Source organism: Cyprinodon tularosa, unplaced genomic scaffold (assembly GCF_016077235.1).
Source record: "Cyprinodon tularosa strain WSP-4 unplaced genomic scaffold, ASM1607723v1 ctg578, whole genome shotgun sequence".
Lineage (NCBI taxonomy): Eukaryota > Metazoa > Chordata > Actinopteri > Cyprinodontiformes > Cyprinodontidae > Cyprinodon > Cyprinodon tularosa.
In genome coordinates, this window is record NW_024039316.1 from 309,804 (window position 1) to 328,046 (window position 18,243).

The following is an 18,243-nucleotide window of genomic DNA, read 5'->3' on the forward strand; positions in this document are numbered from 1 at the left end:
AACTGTTGTGTGCTTGGAAAAATATAAATTGTTAAAAATCTAAAAAAAAAAAAACTTGACAGGTTAAAAACTTAAGATAAATCACAAGATAGAAGTCAATGTCACAAATGAAAAACTTTTATTTTAGAGTCACAGTATGTTTATACAAGATAATACTATTAATATATTATAAATAATCATATTATCTATAATATATTATAGATAATCATTCTAGAGAATCATTATACATAGTTATTTTATACAAGGTTTCCACAGTCTTACATAATTTCAGAATTCCCTGACTTTTAACTGACTCAGGATTAGTTTTCCCTGACAAAATAAATGCAGCAACAAGACAATAATAATAACAACATAACAGGTCACCAAGTTAACATGTTTAGCTCTATATCATTTAAATGCACCACTCCAATTTCTAAGAGAAAAAATTTTTATGAAAATTTTTTACTGTATGACCTGAATCACTGTACAAAAGACTGTCTTAAGATAGCCATATTTACACTGTGCGCATGACATACAATTATGCCAATTTTCCTAATACCTGACCGATAAATTTTAATCTAGGGTTATGTGGGTGGTGGGTGTGTCTGATTCGCGCCAATTCCCGTACAAAAATTACGCCATTTGGCGGAAAATCTCTCGGCTTTTTTAAATCACGCGGTTTTTTCAAATCACGCGAGTATGGGCCGGATTTATCAAGATCCAATTTTGTGTGCAGTAATTTGCGCTCACAAACTGGAATTTTGCGCGAGGGGCTGAACCATGGTTTGCGGGTGATTTAACAAGAGCGACTGCGTAACTGGTGGCAGGTGCAAAACTGTTGGAGACGCCCTATTTAAATGATGGTTTTGCGTGTTTTGTGGTTTGCGGCAAAGTAGTTTGTAGTTTGTGCAAACTAGTGCATTAAGAAATTTTAATCTTACAGTGACACCCCCACCCCCTCCAAAATATATATATATATATATATATATATATATATATATATATATATATATATATATATATATATATATATATATATATATATATATATAAACTTTGGCAACCTTTATTCCCTAAGGTGGTATGTGGCTGAATTTCTACTTCACTGCAGTAAAAAAAAAACAAAAAAAAAAAAACAGGTGTTTTGTATTGGCCTGTAGAAAAATGCACATACCAAATGGCTCACAATGGGACTGTGGATGAGATGACTACGCATCCCCGCAGCATTGGCATGTTGCTTCACATGCGCAGAGGTTGGGGTTCTCCGTTAGGGCGTCAGGGCGACATGGCATTTAGAACACCAGACAGCACTTCTGAAAAATGAGATTGGGAGATCCCTGATGCAAAAAAGTGCAATGTTGCAAGGAGTTTTGTGATATCTGGTATTGCGTGGGTCCTCCTTGTGGCTGGCTCCAAATCTATTCGGAGTTCCCCCAACAGCTCCAAAATGGCAATGCTGGATAAACGATATATTTTGATGATCGTTTCCTCGTTCATTGCAAAAATATTCACACGGAGTGAAAAAATGCGTTCTCTGCGTCTCCTTGCTTCATTTCGATGTCTCCTTCTCGCGACAATAACCGCTGCCATGTGTGCGCAATTACGCATACAGACCATTTGCACCTTCTTTTGAAACGTGTTAAATATAGAGTCAGATAACGTTAGCAAAATTGCTTTCAGGTTTAATAAATCACTTTGCGAGTGCTAAATTAATATATTTACATGTTCTCCTCCCACAAGACGCACTTTTGCGTGTAAACGCCCCATATTGCATATTCATTGCAGAAAAAGTACTAAATGGATAAGAGGCGCTATTTAGCACGTTTTAAAACCAAATCCTTTCAGCACGCTGTTGATAGATCAGTTTGTACACTTTTTTAGCGTGCGCAGTGAAATAGCTCACGTTTTTATACACGCAAACCTTTGATAGATCCGGCCCTATGTGTACAAAACAACAAAAATGGCGCCGGCAGCGCGTTTGGGTCCTCTTTTAAAGCGTATGTCGGTGATTTAAAAGTGATTTTGAGTGATAAATATACATTTTTTTATCATTCCACTTGTCCGGCGGGCAAATGCAATGAAATTTGTACTCTCCCGGCAATAAAAACTACTTTCCCCGGGCGATCTGGCGATGGTTAAAATCGAGCCCTGTCCCCCCTTTTACACTAAATGATGTCATTTTTATATGGACCATCTTCCCCAGCCTGTTTCTTATACTATTAATAACCTCCTGCTGTTGGGTAAATATCATATCCACTGTGCTAAATGGAGAAATGCTAAACCTTCCTTTCATTGGTTTATTAATGATTTTTAAACCTTTTTTCCTTCTCTTAAAAAGATAAAAAAAAAAAAGACAAATATGCCAAAAAATTGAGACTTGATTTCTCCAAACATTTGCTGTTCTAGGTGCGTTCACCTTTTTGTTTTTATTATTTCTATCGCTCTGTCTATGTTTGATCTAAATGTTTGCCGAGATAAATCCCCTGATAGTTGTCTTACTTTTTTGTTTTTCTTTTATTGTAATTGATCTTTATCTGTTCATGTACACCTTTATACGGAGCCCCTCTGATGACATGGCCAAAAAAAAAAAGTTTAATTGTGGCCACGAAGTAGTATTTCGCGGCCACGCAATAAGTATAACGTGCACATGAAATACTACTTCGTGGCCACGCAATAAGTTTAACGTGCGCACGAAATACTTATTAATAATATCAATAAATCCGCCCCTGTTTTCAGGCTTATGTTAACTGTAATGACTTATCTTGGACAGGCTGCTATGTAAACGGGCCTTTAGTCCTTCGTTTAGCTATGCTGCAGTTGCCTTTTCCACCTAAAATGGCGTCTTAGCAACAAATGTCACGTGACTGGCGGAGACCGACTGGGTAAGCAAATCGAGCGCGCCTTAGACCTTAGAGAAGGCGCGCTCGATTTGCTTACCCAGTTGTGCAGGAATGATATTAATATTATTAATAAGTATTTCGTGCACACGTTAAACTTATTGCGTGGCCACGAAATAGTATTTCGTGCTCACGTTAAACTTATTGCGTGGCCACGAAATAGTATTTCGTGCGCACGTTAAACTTATTGCGTGGCCACGAAATAGTATTTCGTGCTCAGGTTAAACTTATTGCGTGGCCACGAAATACTACTTCGTGGCCATAATTAAAAAAAATTTTTGACATCAGAGGGGCTCCGTACCTTTGCTATCCTCTCTGAGAGTATTTTTTTCATGTAAATGTTTTTGACTTAATAATAATAATAATAAAAATAAAAAAAAAATAAAAAAACGTATTCAGGTGTAATCCAAAAGTAAAATAAGTAAAGTATAAAATTATAAATAGTTATTATCCAACAGCAGAAATTCCTAAGAAAAGATTTGGATTTGAAGAGGACTTTTTTTTACTTTTAAAGCCACAGTGTGTAATAATTACAGGGATATACAGTCAGAAATGTATTATATTATACATAACTATGTTATTTATCATCATCTACGAGCTCAGCCTCTTAACCTTAATATTTGCGTTGCCTTAGAATTCATTATTTATAATTACATAGGAGCGGGCCTCGCAGCCATGGAGGCAGACATCTTTGCGCTACGGCAGCGCAGAGCCAACAAACTAGCGATTGCGAGATTGCCCATTACGCTCGAAAGTAACTACGGCAAGTTGAGAGAGATGAACTAAGACGGTACTGAAATCTACAGGTGCTGGTCATAAAATTAGAATATCATGAAAAAGTAGATTGATTTCAGTAATTCCATTTAAAAAGTGAAACTTGTATATTATATTCATACATTACATACAAACTCATATATTTCAGATGTTTATTTTGTTTAATTTTGATGATTACAAATGACAACAAATGAAGATCTCAAATTCATCATATCAGAAAATTAGAATATTGTGAAAAGGTTCAAAATTGATGGCCCCTGGTGCCACACTCTAATCAGCTAATTAACTCAAACCACCTGCAAAAGCCTTTAAATGGTCTTTCAGTCTAGTTCTATAGGCTACACAATCATGGGGAAGACTGCTGACTTGACAGTTGTCCAAAAGACGACCATCGACACCTTGCACAAGGAGGGCAAGACACAAAAGGTCATCGCTAAAGAGGCTGGCTGTTCACAGAGCTCAGTGTCCAAGCACATTAATAGAGAGGCGAAGGGAAGGAAAAGATGTGGTCGAAAAAAGTGTACAAGCAAGAGAGATAACCGCACCCTGGAGAGGATTGTGAAACAAAACCCATTCAAAAATGTGGGGGAGATTCACAAAGAGTGGACTGCAGCTGGAGTGAGTGCTTCAAGAACCACCACACACAGACGTATGAAAGACATGGGTTTCTGCTGTCGCATTCCTTGTGTCAAGCCACTCTTGAACCACAGACAGCGTCAGAAGCGTCTTGCCTGGGCTAAAGAGAAACAGGACTGGACTGCTGGTGAGTGGTCCAAAGTCATGTTCTCTGATGAAAGTAAATTTTGCATTTCCTTTGGAAATCAAGGTCCCAGAGTCTGGAGGAAAAGAAGAGAGGCACTTCATCCACGTTGCTTGAAGTCCAGTGTAAAGTTTCCACAGTCAGTGATGGTTTGGGGTGCCATGTCATCTGCTGGTGTTGGTCCATTGTGTTTTCTGAGGTCCAGGGTCAACGCAGCCACATACCAAGAAGTTTTAGAGCACCTCATGCTTCCTGCAGCTGACCAACTTTTTGGAGATGCAGATTTCATTTTCCAACAGGACTTGGCACCTGCACACAGTGCCAAAGCTACCAGTACCTGGTTGAAGGACCATGGTATCCCTGTTCTTAATTGGCCAGCAAACTCTCCTGACCTTAACCCCATAGAAAATCTATGGGGTATTGTGAAGAAGAAGATGCAATACACCAGACCCAACAATTCAGAAGAGCTAAAAGCCACTATTAGAGCAACCTGGGCTATCATAACACCTGAGCAGTGCCACAGACTGATCGACTCCATGCCACGCCGCATTGCTGCAGTAATACAGGCCAAAGGAGGCCCAACTAAATACTGAGTGCTGTACATGCTCATACTTTTCATGTTCATACTTTTCAGTTGGCCAACATTTCTATAAATCCTTTGTTTTTATTGGTCTTCAGTAATATTCTAATTTTCTGATATGATGAATTTGAGATTTTCATTTGTTGTCATTTGTAATCATCAAAATTAAACAAAATAAACATCTGAAATATATGAGTTTGTATGTAATGTATGAATATAATATACAAGTTTCACTTTTTAAATGGAATTACTGAAATCAATCTACTTTTTCATGATATTCTAATTTTATGACCAGCACCTGTATACCCTACACAGACTAATGAAATACTATCTTTAAAATTATCTATGTAAACAAACCTCATCACTTGTGAAGGTAGGTGATGCGGACGTCGTGGAAGACATTTTGTCCCGTAACGCTCGCCGTACTGTTGGGGGGGAGAAGCGGTGGGGGGAGATGTTCATGTTGCTGCAGTCTGGACGTTAGATGTCGCTGAAAATTACACACTGTAGCTTTAAAAACACTTTATTTACAAAATTCAAACATATAAACAATTGAAAAACAGTGATTGACTGAACAGATTGGGCAACAAAATGGTCAAGGAAACCATCGTTTTAGTCCAGGCATGTTTTTAATCATTCTGTTGAAACATGGTTGGAAATTTATATCGGATTTTAATTTATTTATTTTTCATAGAATTCTTTATTATTTTTGTGAGATTGAAGTTATTTTTCTTTGACCATTTTATTATTATTTTTTCTTTCATCAAACATAGGGGGGGGCAACTATTTTTTCCACCTACTTTGTAATTAATTAATGGAAATATTTATCTTTCATTTATTTTAAGATATATTTATTTGTTTGTTCATTTATTCATTCGTTAATTTATTTCTAAATCTTTTCCTTTTTTATCTTTTATTCTGTAAATCTAATATGATTTAGTATTTTTTTTATTGGCTAATTCACAACACAAGTCATCTCAAGGCATCAACAGATAAAAATTTAGGATAGTTTTACTTCTTAACCCCTTCTTTTTTCAGGACTTTTTTATATCATCTTCTGCTGTTATATTGAAATGCGGGGGCAGTTTTCTCATTAGGGCTGGTGCAGCTTATAGCTTTAACCACCATATAGATCATGTTTATCCAATCTAAACATTTAGTTTTCTGCAATATAGAAATACTGTTAGACTTTTTGCACAAAGCTGATTTTTCCAGTTGAGTTTATCATCAATATTAAATCCAGAGAAATCAAACTTGATATCTCCAATTAAATAGCTTTAGGATATAGGCTGCTCAGTGGCGCAGTGAGTTGCACTGCTGCCTGGGTTCTATTCCCAGGTACTCCAGCTTCCTTCCACAGTCCAAAACATGACTGTTAGGTTAATTGGCTAAATTAACTAAGTAAATCTCTAAATTCTCCTTAGGTATGAATGATTGTTTGTCTCTGTGTTGCCCTGTGATAGAGTGGGGACCTGTTCAGGGTGTACCCCGCCTCTCGCCCATAGACAGCTGGAGATAGGCACCAGCACCCCTTGTGACCCCCACTTGGGATGAAGCGTCTTAGAAGATGGATAGTTTTAGGATTATAATATGATGGTTATGTACAGGAAGGTTGAGATCCTCAACAATAACCTGGTTTAGAACTGTAAACCCAGCTTTATCTTAATAACTTGTAAACAAAATCTTCTTGGTGCTAAAAGAAGCAAAAAATGTAACCAGCTTTATAAAAGATGAAAGTGGGATTTCCTCAAACACAATAAAGTCGATTTATAGATTCAGAAAATAATGAAGGATGTGGTTGTCAGGGTGCTAGACTGAGCTACAAACACGCACACAACAGTCAGAGAGAAATTTAAATATATATATATTGAAATAATATAAAAAATATTTTGTATCATGTGTAAAAAGGCCCAGTGGATCCATGAGGGAAGGGGCTCAGTGAGCCCAGGATGGATCCCTGATAGATGGGGCTTAGTGACAGGATGGATCCCTGATAGATGGGGCTTAGTGAGCCCAGGATGGATCCCTGATAGATGGGGCTTAGTGACAGGATGGATCCCTGATAGATGGGGCTTAGTGAGCCCAGGATGGATCCCTGATAGATGGGGCTTAGTGACAGGATGGATCCCTGATAGATGGGGCTTAGTGAGCCCAGGATGGATCCCTGATAGATGGGGCTTAGTGACAGGATGGATCCCTGATAGATGGGGCTTAGTGAGCCCAGGATGGATCCCTGATAGATGGGGCTTAGTGAGCCCAGGCTGGATCCCTGATAGATGGGGCTTAGTGAGCCCAGGCTGGATCCCTGATAGATGGGGCTTAGTGACAGGCTGGATCCCTGATAGATGGGGCTTAGTGAGCCCAGGCTGGATCCCTGATAGATGGGGCTTAGTGACAGGCTGGATCCCTGATAGATGGGGCTCAGTGATAGGCTGGATCCCTGAGGGACGGGGCTCAGTGACAGGAGGGCTCGAGGGACGGGGCTCAGTGACAGGAGGGCTCGAGGGACGGGGCTCAGTGACAGGAGGGCTCGAGGGACGGGCCTCAGTGGCAGGAGCCAGGAATGGAAACGGAGATCCTCCAGGGTGGCTCGTCTCCTACTGTCCTTTTCCAAACACTGGTGCAGAAAATTCAGGCACTCTGCAAAGAGAAGCCAAGGGTTAATGGTCAGAAGTACAGGCGGGCGGTAACTAGCAAGGCACTTGCTGGTTATGTTCCTATACCTTGCGAAAGGTTTTTGTTGAACTTAATGAGGCCTCGTGTAAAGACTCTGGTGTCAAAGTGACGCCCGTGCAGCATTCGATAAAGGATGATGCCCAGCTGCCAAACTGTGGTCGTAGAAGGTCTGTATTTTTTACAGCTGAACCACTCTGGGGGGGCGAATGCAAGAGTACCTGGAATACAGGCAGTAAGAGCAGACTGTTATGCTTTGTTCGTCCATTTGGTTTCTAAAGGAAATGACTCAAAGAGGATCTCAGTTAAATGTTTAATAAAGTAGAAACCCACCACTAAAACGTTTGTAGACTTTGGTCGTCTGGAAGGTTCCACAGCCGAAGTCAATAATCCGGATTCGAGGCTCCTGGGATCCCATTTCCACCAGTGTGTTTTCACATTTTAAGTCTCGGTGGAAAATCTCCTTATTTTGGAGGTCTATGGCAGCGTCCACCATCTGCTTCATAAGAATCTGGAATAAAACAATGAAAAACGTCTTTATCATTAAAGATCTCATCTTCAGTTGTTGAGATTAAATAAAACTTTAACAAATGTATTCTCTCCTTAAAGATTTCTTTGGTTTTTATTTATTTATTTTTTACACATAAATGATTCAGATCATTAAGCAAAATTTATTATTAGAAAAAGATCAACTGAGTTATAAACAAAATGCATTTTCCATTGATCAGAGACAGAGAGAGAAGGTATCTAAACCCAGATGGATTATTTTCCCCTCAACCTAAAGACTGGTTGAGTCTCTGTTTGTGGCGACAGCTGACATCAAGCCTTCATGATAAGAGGCGTTAATCTTTTGTTTCGGCGCACAGGATTTTTATGGAGGGGATGTTGTTCCATTATTGTTGTAAGAAAAACATATTTTTGCCAATTGAAATTGGGAGAAAAAATAAGCAATGAAGGGATGAAGCTGAAAAACGTTTTAAGAAAAGGTTTTGAGGAAATTAAAATTTAGATTTCAGATATAATTTTTTTCAAATGTTTTATTTCAATTTTTTAAGATTTATTTTATGTATTTTTTTTTTTTTTTTTTTTGTCAGACTGAGTTTTTTAAATTGCATTCTTTTCAAATTTCATTATCCCAGATCACGTCTGGTCACATTTGGGGGCGGGTTTCCTCTGAAGGAGGGACCCATTAAAAAAAACACTTTTTGATTCAAACTGTTTCATTCCAGAAATGCATTTTTTAATACTTCCTTCAACTAAAAAGGTTATTTGCTTGCAACAATAATGTCATAAAATTCACTCCATAAACTTTTGCTCATCCTTTATTTTTTTGCTCTAACAGTCAGATTTTCCTCACTCAAAGTTTTGTTCCAAAAGGCTGTAGAAACGCCGCACATTTTTTCCTGACAGACATCTTCCTAAAAGTTCCCTTCTTTACTCATCAGCCTATAAATAGTTTTGCTAAAAGTCTTGGGGATCATCGGTTTGCTTTTTGATCAAACGTGAGAGCGGCCTTTGTTTTCTCTTTGTCTTGAAACTCTTCCATGGACGCCCCTTTCTCCACTCACCCAAACTGACCCCAGCGAGGCCTGCAGGGCGTCTCTGGATGAGCTGCTGAGCAGTGAATCTGGATGCTCCAGCTCCTCCTGGGAAGGTTCACCACTGCTCTCTGTTTTCTCCATTTGTCTAGAATCACTCTAAGTTTCTCACTCTTCAAAATGCTTTGTTTTCTTTACAGATTTCAATAACTTTGGTTTTCATCTGTTGACTTGATTTCAATGAACTTCATGATGTTTTAATTTCTGAGATTTTAGCCAGCTCCATGTTGTCAGACAGGTTGTACTTAAGGGACGCATTCTACAGGTCCGACTGTAATGAGCACTGGGTAAGAAAATTAAAGGTGCAGTCCAGAAAATAGACTTAAAAACAATACATTCTTTCACTCAGTGGGTTGGAATTTTTTATTTGTCTCTAATACAATTATTGTCATTTTGGAAAATGCCTTTTGTATTTAATCAGGTTTCCTTTGTATGATTGTACGATTTATTTCCTAATCTAAAAGGTTTGCAGAATAAAATAAAAACTGAATCTTCAAGTCAAACTAGGAAAGAAGTTTCCATCACATTTCCTCACTGTTAAGAACTCATTTAGTTATTATTAGTGGGTCCTTTTTATTATGTTACACATTTATTTAAGAAATGATGGTTTATTAAAGATAAACCATCATCAAAGTTGTTGCTGCAGCTGTTAAATGGAAAAAGCAGAAAAGCTCTTAGTCTGCCAGCGAATGCAGACGTAGCAAAAACATCCAACCTCCAGCCTCCCTACCCTGGCCATGTCTTCCTCCAGGCGACCTCCACTCCAGTTCACGTATTCCACAAGATCCATGGATGCTGGTGGCCTTTCCATCACAATGACCAGGTCCTGATCCACGTGGAACCACTCCAGGAGGGTGACGGCAGCAAACACCCCCACTGCATTTGGCTCACCTCCGGCCTTCTGCATGAGGGCCACCTCCAGGGGAACACCGTCCACCTTAAAAAAACCACAATGACCTGATTGTGTGACTAACAGCAAAGGAGAAATACTGTCTACTAAGATGACTGGGAGGCCGGCTGCTTCTAAACCAGTTCACTCACTTCACTCTGTCTGATTTGACCTATCTTCATGTCGACGTACTTGATGGCCACCTGTTGGACACAAGCACAAGTGTTTATCCTTTCTGCAGACATGGGCAGTGATGCTTTCAGGATGCTGCTTAGATTTGAGTCAAAGACAGACAGAAGGCCAAGAACACAATATAATACCAACCGGTAATGAATCCTCCAGGCGAAGGCCAGCGTAGACGGATCCGAAGCCCCCTCTGCCAATCAGTTCAAGCTGCTTATATTTTCTCTCAAACTCAGCTAAGAGTGAACAGAGAAATCAGCTGATTAGAATAAAGCTGTGAATACTGTCAGATTATTGACTGATATCTATGCTGACGACCTGATTGAATTACAAATACTTTCATAAATATTGAAAACTTTTCAAGTTCTTAAACTGAGTTGAATTTAACTTTGACCATTTGAACCATTTGTGCAGGAACTCTGTTATTTTAACCTGATTATAGCAGCAATTATTCTCTTATTTGAGCATTAGAAATATTCAGAGGCTGTCAATGATTCAGAATCAAGTTCTTTATTCATATGAAGATCATTTTCCCATAAATGGTTCATTAATACTGGATCAAGCGAAACTTTTCCCTCTTCTGTAACTTTTCACCTTCATTTACTCTCTAATCACAAACCAATGAGTTTTATGGGAACTGATGTCAGAGTTGCACATCAAGTAACTGTGAGGTAAAAAAAAATTGATGCATGGTTTTCAGAATTTGATATAAATCTACGCCCTCTGACCAGCTTCCCTGTGCCTGCTAAAGAGGAACAGTCCCACAGCATGACACTGCCACCATCCTACTTTACACTGCCAATGGTTGATTAAGGGGGTTATTACTGTTAGCTCTAGCTTTGCTATTAAAAGCTGTCTGGCTTTGAATTAAACCTTTAAACATAGAAGTTATAACATTTCCTCTCTTAACACTAAAACTGAGAAGGAGTAAAATAGCTTGTCTTTAGCCTAAGCAGAAAAGGGAAGGATGTTTGTGTTCCCACTTCAGGAGTTGCTGAGGTGCATTTATTTCAGTGTTGGGCTCACATTTGTCAGAAACCGAGCTGCTGGTGCCTTGCTCTGCCTCAGAGACTCTCTGCCTCTTCTTAGAGGACTCTTCAGGGACATCGGCCTTTCTCTTCCTCTCCCTAATGGGTTCCAGCTCTTCCTCTGGCTCCCTGAGGCTGATACTGGGGCTGCTTATCTCTATTATGCTGGCTGGTGCCCGTCCAGTAGAATTGCTCTTTCCCTTTTCACAATCAGAATCAGAAATACTTTAATAATCCCAGAGGGAAATTACTTTTGTTACACGCTCCAGTTACAGTTTTATATATCTATGCACACATCCAACAAAACAAGATAATAAAGATAAATATAAAAAAGAGATAAAATATATACACATATAGCTCTTCTGTATATATATATATGTATTTTGGTACTTTTGGTATTTATTTTGGTACCTTTTGGTACTCTCTCACAAACTCTACGGACACAGACTGATCTTGTCCAGCGGTGAGGCGGCTGAAGTTGCTGCAACTCTGTTTGAATAACTTCTTGTTGTCCAACTCTGTGACAGCCTCCGCCTTTCTTTTTCTGCAGCTTGGTTCATCCAGACGGCTGCTGGGTCCAACAGAGACGCTCTGGTTATCTGAAAGAGTTCATTGGACAAATGTTTACACTCTATAGCAGATCTATTTAGGAAGCAATGGAAGAGGATGCAGACTGAGAGAAATCTAAAACCCTCTTTTTAGTTAGAAAACATGAACCACCAAATACTTTGACAAGAAAAAATGACACTTTCCCATGAATCCACTGATCCTGCATCACCAAAGATTCGATAGAATAAATCTTGGCACCAAGGAATTAGATTTAGCAATTTTTGGAGGAAAAAATAATCTAAATAAATAATAAATTTTTTACATAAAGGTAACTAGAAACCTTTAATTGTCAACTGATTTAATGTTTTTCCATTAAATGTAGTTAAACAAGTTTTTTGGATTTTACAATTTAATGAAAGTTCATCAAATAACATCATCATCAATGTGTTACTCAAACACGTCTAATGTTAGTATATTAATATAACACCTCTGCAAAGTTTGGTTCCCTAAAATTTAACTCTGAATTTGCATTCCTGTTTCTTTTTCATATACCTTGAACATCACCTTGCTTTCCAGGGACAAGAGCAGGGGTCTCCATGTTGCTGATTGAGTTTAAAGGCCTCAGTTGTCACAAAAACTCAGATCACGGTGAGACTTTCTGGGGATTTATACCAACAATGTCGATCTAGAAACGATTTGCACTCAGGTACAATTAAGTTCTTGCAGTAAAACCACAGAATATTTGTGTTTTAAAAATCTATCGTCAGGGTGCCCAGCTGTTCCATCCTAAAAATGTTGACATTTGAGAATTTGGCATGTATCCCAGCTGTGAAAAAAATAAATCATAAAAAAATCGGAGAAAACAGCAAAGTTACTCTCAAAACTTTTTCTAAATTAGTTTTTCAAAGTTTTATTCTTGGTTTGCATTACTTTTTGATATTTGTTTAGCAATTCCATTTATGAACGAGTTCATTGACCAAATGTTTACACTCTATAGCAGATCTATTTAGGAAGCACTAATAGAGGATGCAGACTGAGAGAAATCTAAAACCCCTCTTTTTAGTTGTAAAACATGAACCACCAAATACTTTGACAAGAAAAAATGACACTTTCCCATGAATCCACTGATCCTGCATCACCAAAGATTCAATAGAATAAAAACTTGGCAGCAAAGAATTAGGTTTTTGCAATTTCTGGAGGAAAATGCATAATTATCATATTTTTTACATACAAGGTGACTGCAAACCTTTTATTGTCAAACCATGTCATGTTTCTCCAGTAAATGTAGCAGAACATTTTATTGGATTTTATAATTTAATGAACGTTCATCAAATCACAAGAGGAAACTAACTGATTGTGTTTCTCAAACACATCTAATGTTACTACATTAAAGGTATAGCTGTGGATTTTTGCATATTTTTGAAAAGACCTGCCCTCTACACTTAAAAAAACAAATGCACATGCACAACCCTGAACGCAAAGGGGAACAGCTATTAAACACATGCGAGAGCGTGCCTAGCCCATTTCTCCTCGTGCATGCTGTGTTTAAAAGTTTGCATCCCTCATACAAGCTCACTTTCCAAAAGAAGATATGCAATTTTTCTACTATGTTAGACTGAAAATAATTGGAAATGGGGTCGAGCACGCAGGACGGCCCAACTTAAACATATCACCAGAATTATCAACAATTAGGAGGACCACTAACTTTGATGATCCACCTTGAAAAAGAAAATCCTCCACTATACATTTAATATAAGATAACATTTCTGCAACATTTGGTTCCCTAGAATTTAACTCTTGTTATTTTTTATATACTTTAAACATCACCTTGTTTTCCAGAGAGAAGAGCAGGGGTCTCCATGTTGCTGAACGAGTTTAAAGTCCTCAGTTGTCAAAAAAACTCAAATCACGGTGAGATTTTCTGAAGATTTATACAAACGATATCGATCTAGATGCGATCTGCACTCAGGTAAAATGAAGTTCTGACAATCAAACCACAACATATTTCTGTTTAAAAAAACCATCGTCATGGTGCCCAGCTGTCCATCCTAAAAATGTTTACATTTGAGAATTTGGCATTTATCCCAGCTGTGATTCCAGGTAGCTGCCAAATTCTCAAAGCTGTAGTAGGCTATTGGGCTTGGAGTGAAATGAATGGGGTTTGTGACATGTGATTAGAGAAGAATGCAATTGATTAACGTATAGCTGAAAAGGACAAATTGTAAAATTTAAATCTGTTTAAAAACAATTAAAAAAAAAATGGGTGAAAATATAAATTTTGAAAAAATAAATCATACAAAAATAGGAGAAAACAGCAAAGTTACTCTCAAAACCTTTTCTTAATTAGCTTTTCAAAGTTTTATTCTTGGTTTGCATTTCTTTTTGATATTTGTTTAGCATTTCAATTTATGAACAAGTTCATTGGACAAATGTTTACACTCTATAGCAGATCTATTTAGGAAGCACTAATAGAGGATGCAGACTGAGAGAAATCTAAAACCCCTCTTTTTAGTTATAAAACATGAACCACCAAATACTTTGACAAGAAAAAATGACACTTTCCCATGAATCCACTGATCCTGCATCACAAGAGATTCGATAGAATAAAAACTTGGCACCATGGAATTAGATTTTGCAATTTTTGGAGGAAAAAAAAAATAATAATAATAAAAATTTTTTACATAAAGGTAACCACAAACCTTTAATTGTCAACTCATTTAATGTTTTCCCATTAAATGTAGTTAAACAAGTTTTTTGGATTTTACAATTTAATGAACGTTCATCAAATAACAGGATCATCAATGTGTTACTCAAACGCGTCTAATGTTAGTATATTAATAAAACACCTCTACAACGTTTGGTTCCCTAAAATTTAACTAAATTTGCATTCCTGTTTCTTTTATACCTTGAACATCACTTTCCAGACACCAGAGCAGGTGTCTCCATGTTGCTGACCGAGTTTAAAGGCATCAGTTGTCAAAACCTCAAATCACGGTGAGACTTTCTGGGGATTTATACCAACGATGTTTATCTAGGAGCGATCTGCACATGCACAATCCTGAACCCAAGGGGGAACACCTATTAAACATAGTGGAAAAATTGCAAATCTTCTTTTGGAAAGTGAGCTTGTATGAGGGATGCAAACTTTTAAAAAGAGCGTGCAGGAGCCCATTTCTCCTCGTGCACGCTGTGTTTAAAAGTTTGCATCCCTCGTACAAGCTCACTTACCAAAAGAAGATATGCAATTTTTCCACTATGTTAGACTGAAAATAATTAGAAATGGGATCGAGCACGCAGGACGGCCCAACTTAAACCTTTTTACCAGAATGATCAACAATTAGGAGAACCGCTTACTTTAATGATCCACCCGGAAAATAAAATCCTCCACCATACCTTTAATATAAGATAACTCTGCTGCAACGTTTGGTTCCCTAATTTAACTCAGAATTTGCATTCCTGTTTCTTTTTCATATACTTTAAACATCACCTTGCTTTCCAGAGAGAAGAGCAGGGGTCTCCATGTTGCTGATCGAGTTTAAAGGCCTCAGTTGTCACAAAAACTCAGACCACGGTGAGACTTTCTGAAGATTTATACCAACGATCTAGATGCGATCTGCACTCAGGTAAAATGAAGTTCTGACAATCAAACCACAACATATTTCTGTTTAAAAAAACCATCGTCATGATGCCCAGCTGTCCATCCTAAAAATGTTTACATTTGAGAATTTGGCATTTATCCCAGCTGTGATTCCAGGTTCTCAAAGCTGTAGTATTGGGCTTGGAGTGAAATGAATGGGGTTTGGGACATGTGATTAGAGAACAATGCAATTGATTAACGTATAGCTGAAAAAGAGAAATTGTAAAATTTAAATCTGTTTAAAAACAATTTCGAAAAAATGGGTGAAAATATAAATTTTGAAAAAATAAATCATACAAAAATAGGAGAAAACAGCAAAGTTACTCTCTTAATTAGCTTTTCAAAGTTTTATTCTTGGTTTGCATTTCTTTTTTATATTTGTTTAGCATTTCCATTTATGAACAAGTTCATTGGAAAAATGTTTACACTCTAGCAGATCTATTTAGGAAGCAATGGAAGAGAATGCAGACTGAGAGAAATCTAAAACCCTCTTTTTAGTTATAAAACATGAACCAGCCAATACTTTAACAAGAAAAAATTACACTTTCCCATGAATCCACTGATCCTGCATCACAAGAGATTCGATAGAATAAAAACTTGGCACCATGGAATTAGATTTTGCAATTTTTGGAGGAAAAATAATAAAAAAATAATAATAATTTTTTTTTTACATAAAGGTAACTACAAACCTTTAATTGTCAACTCATTTAATGTTTTCCCATTAAATGTAGTTAAACAAGTTTTTTGGATTTTACAATTTAATGAACGTTAATCAAATAACATCATCATCAATGTGTTACTCAAACGCGTCTAATGTTAGTATATTAATATAACACCTCTACAACGTTTGGTTCCCTAAAATTTAACTAAATTTGCATTCCTGTTTCTTTTATACCTTGAACATCACTTTCCAGACACCAGAGCAGGTGTCTCCATGTTGCTGACCGAGTTTAAAGGCCTCAGTTGTCAAAACCTCAAATCACGGTGAGACGTTCTGGGGATTTATACCAACGATGTTTATCTAGGAGCGATCTGCACATGCACAATCCTGAACCCAAGGGGGAACACCTATTAAACATGTGCGAGAGCGTGCACAATCCCATTTCTCCTCGTGCACGCTGTGTTTAAAAGTTTGCATCCCTCGTACAAGCTCACTTTCCAAAAGAAGATTTGCAATTTTTCCACTATGTTAGACTGAAAATAATTAGAAACGGGATCGAGCACGCAGGACGGCTGAACTTAAACCTTTTTACCAGAATGATTAACAATTAGGAGAACCGCTTACTTTATGATCCACCCGGAAAATAAAATCCTCCACTATATGCTACCTTTAATATAAGATAACTCTGCTGCAACGTTTGGTTCCCTAAAATTTAACTCTGAATTTGCATTCCTGTTTCTTTTTCATATACTTTAAACATCACATTGCTTTCCAGGGACAAGAGCAGGGGTCTCCATGTTGCTGATCGAGTTTAAAGGCCTCAGTTGTCACAAAAACTCAGACCACGGTGAGACTTTCTGGGGATTTATACCAACGATATCGATCTAGAAGCGATCTGCACTCAGGTACAATTAAGTTCTTGCAGTAAAACCACAGAATATTTGTGTTTTAAAAAACTATCGTCACGGTGCCCAGCTGTTCCATCCTAAAAATGTTGACATTTGCGAATTTGGCATGTATCCCAGCTGTGAAAAAAATAAATCATAAAAAAATCGGAGAAAACAGCAAAGTTACTCTCAAAACTTTTTCCTAATTAGTTTTTCAAAGTTTTATTCTTGGTTTGCATTACTTTTTGATATTTGTTTAGCAATTCCATTTATGAACGAGTTCATTGACCAAATGTTTACACTCTATAGCAGATCTATTTAGGAAGCACTAATAGAGGATGCAGACTGAGAGAAATCTAAAACCCCTCTTTTTAGTTATAAAACATGAACCACCAAATACTTTGACAAGAAAAAATGACACTTTCCCATGAATCCACTGATCCTGCATCACCAAAGATTCGATAGAATAAAAACTTGGCAGCAAGGAATTAGGTTTTTGCAATTTCTGGAGGAAAAATGCATAATTATCATATTTTTTACATACAAGGTAACTGCAAACCTTTTATTGTCAAACCATGTCATGTTTCTCCAGTAAATGTAGCAGAACATTTTATTGGATTTTATAGTTTAATGAATATTCATCAAATCACAAGAGGAAATGTATGAGGTTCCATTTGTATCAAAAATAAGCAGATGTAAAATGTCTAGTTGTTGTGCTGTAGTTGCATATGTGTTGTCTGCATATGTCTATGTTGCATATGAAAATGTTGTATATGACAATGTTGTATATGTAGATGCTGTGTATGTCTATGTTGCATATGTACATGTTGACACTATGGGGCGTAATAGGCCAATGGACGCTAACTTGGTGGTTTTATGAAAGCCATTTATAACTGATAATAGGCTACATATCTTTCCAGGACATTTAAAATGATCAAAATGCCACCCATAATTAATAAAAAGGGTTAACTCAAATAATAGGCCTCAATAATAATGCATTTTGATGTTTAAAGTTATCAAAATGCCACCCTGTTTTATTCAGAGGCTCTGGGGTATGGCCTCTTACGCTCCCTAGTGGCCGAAAAATTGTATGAGGTTCGGTTTGTATCAATAATAAGCAGATGTAAAATGTCTAGATGTTGTGCTGT

General features: G+C 37.4%; 1 long non-coding RNA gene across 1 annotated transcript; it reads right to left on the minus strand.

Moving 5' to 3' along the window:
- Positions 1-10,012: 10,012 nt before the first annotated feature.
- LOC119797266 lies at positions 10,013-10,571 on the minus strand. Its single transcript, XR_005282572.1, has 3 exons — positions 10,475-10,571; positions 10,303-10,353; positions 10,013-10,198 (listed from the first exon to the last, which is right to left on the minus strand). It is a non-coding gene; the product is annotated as an uncharacterized LOC119797266 (long non-coding RNA).
- Positions 10,572-18,243: the final 7,672 nt, after the last annotated feature.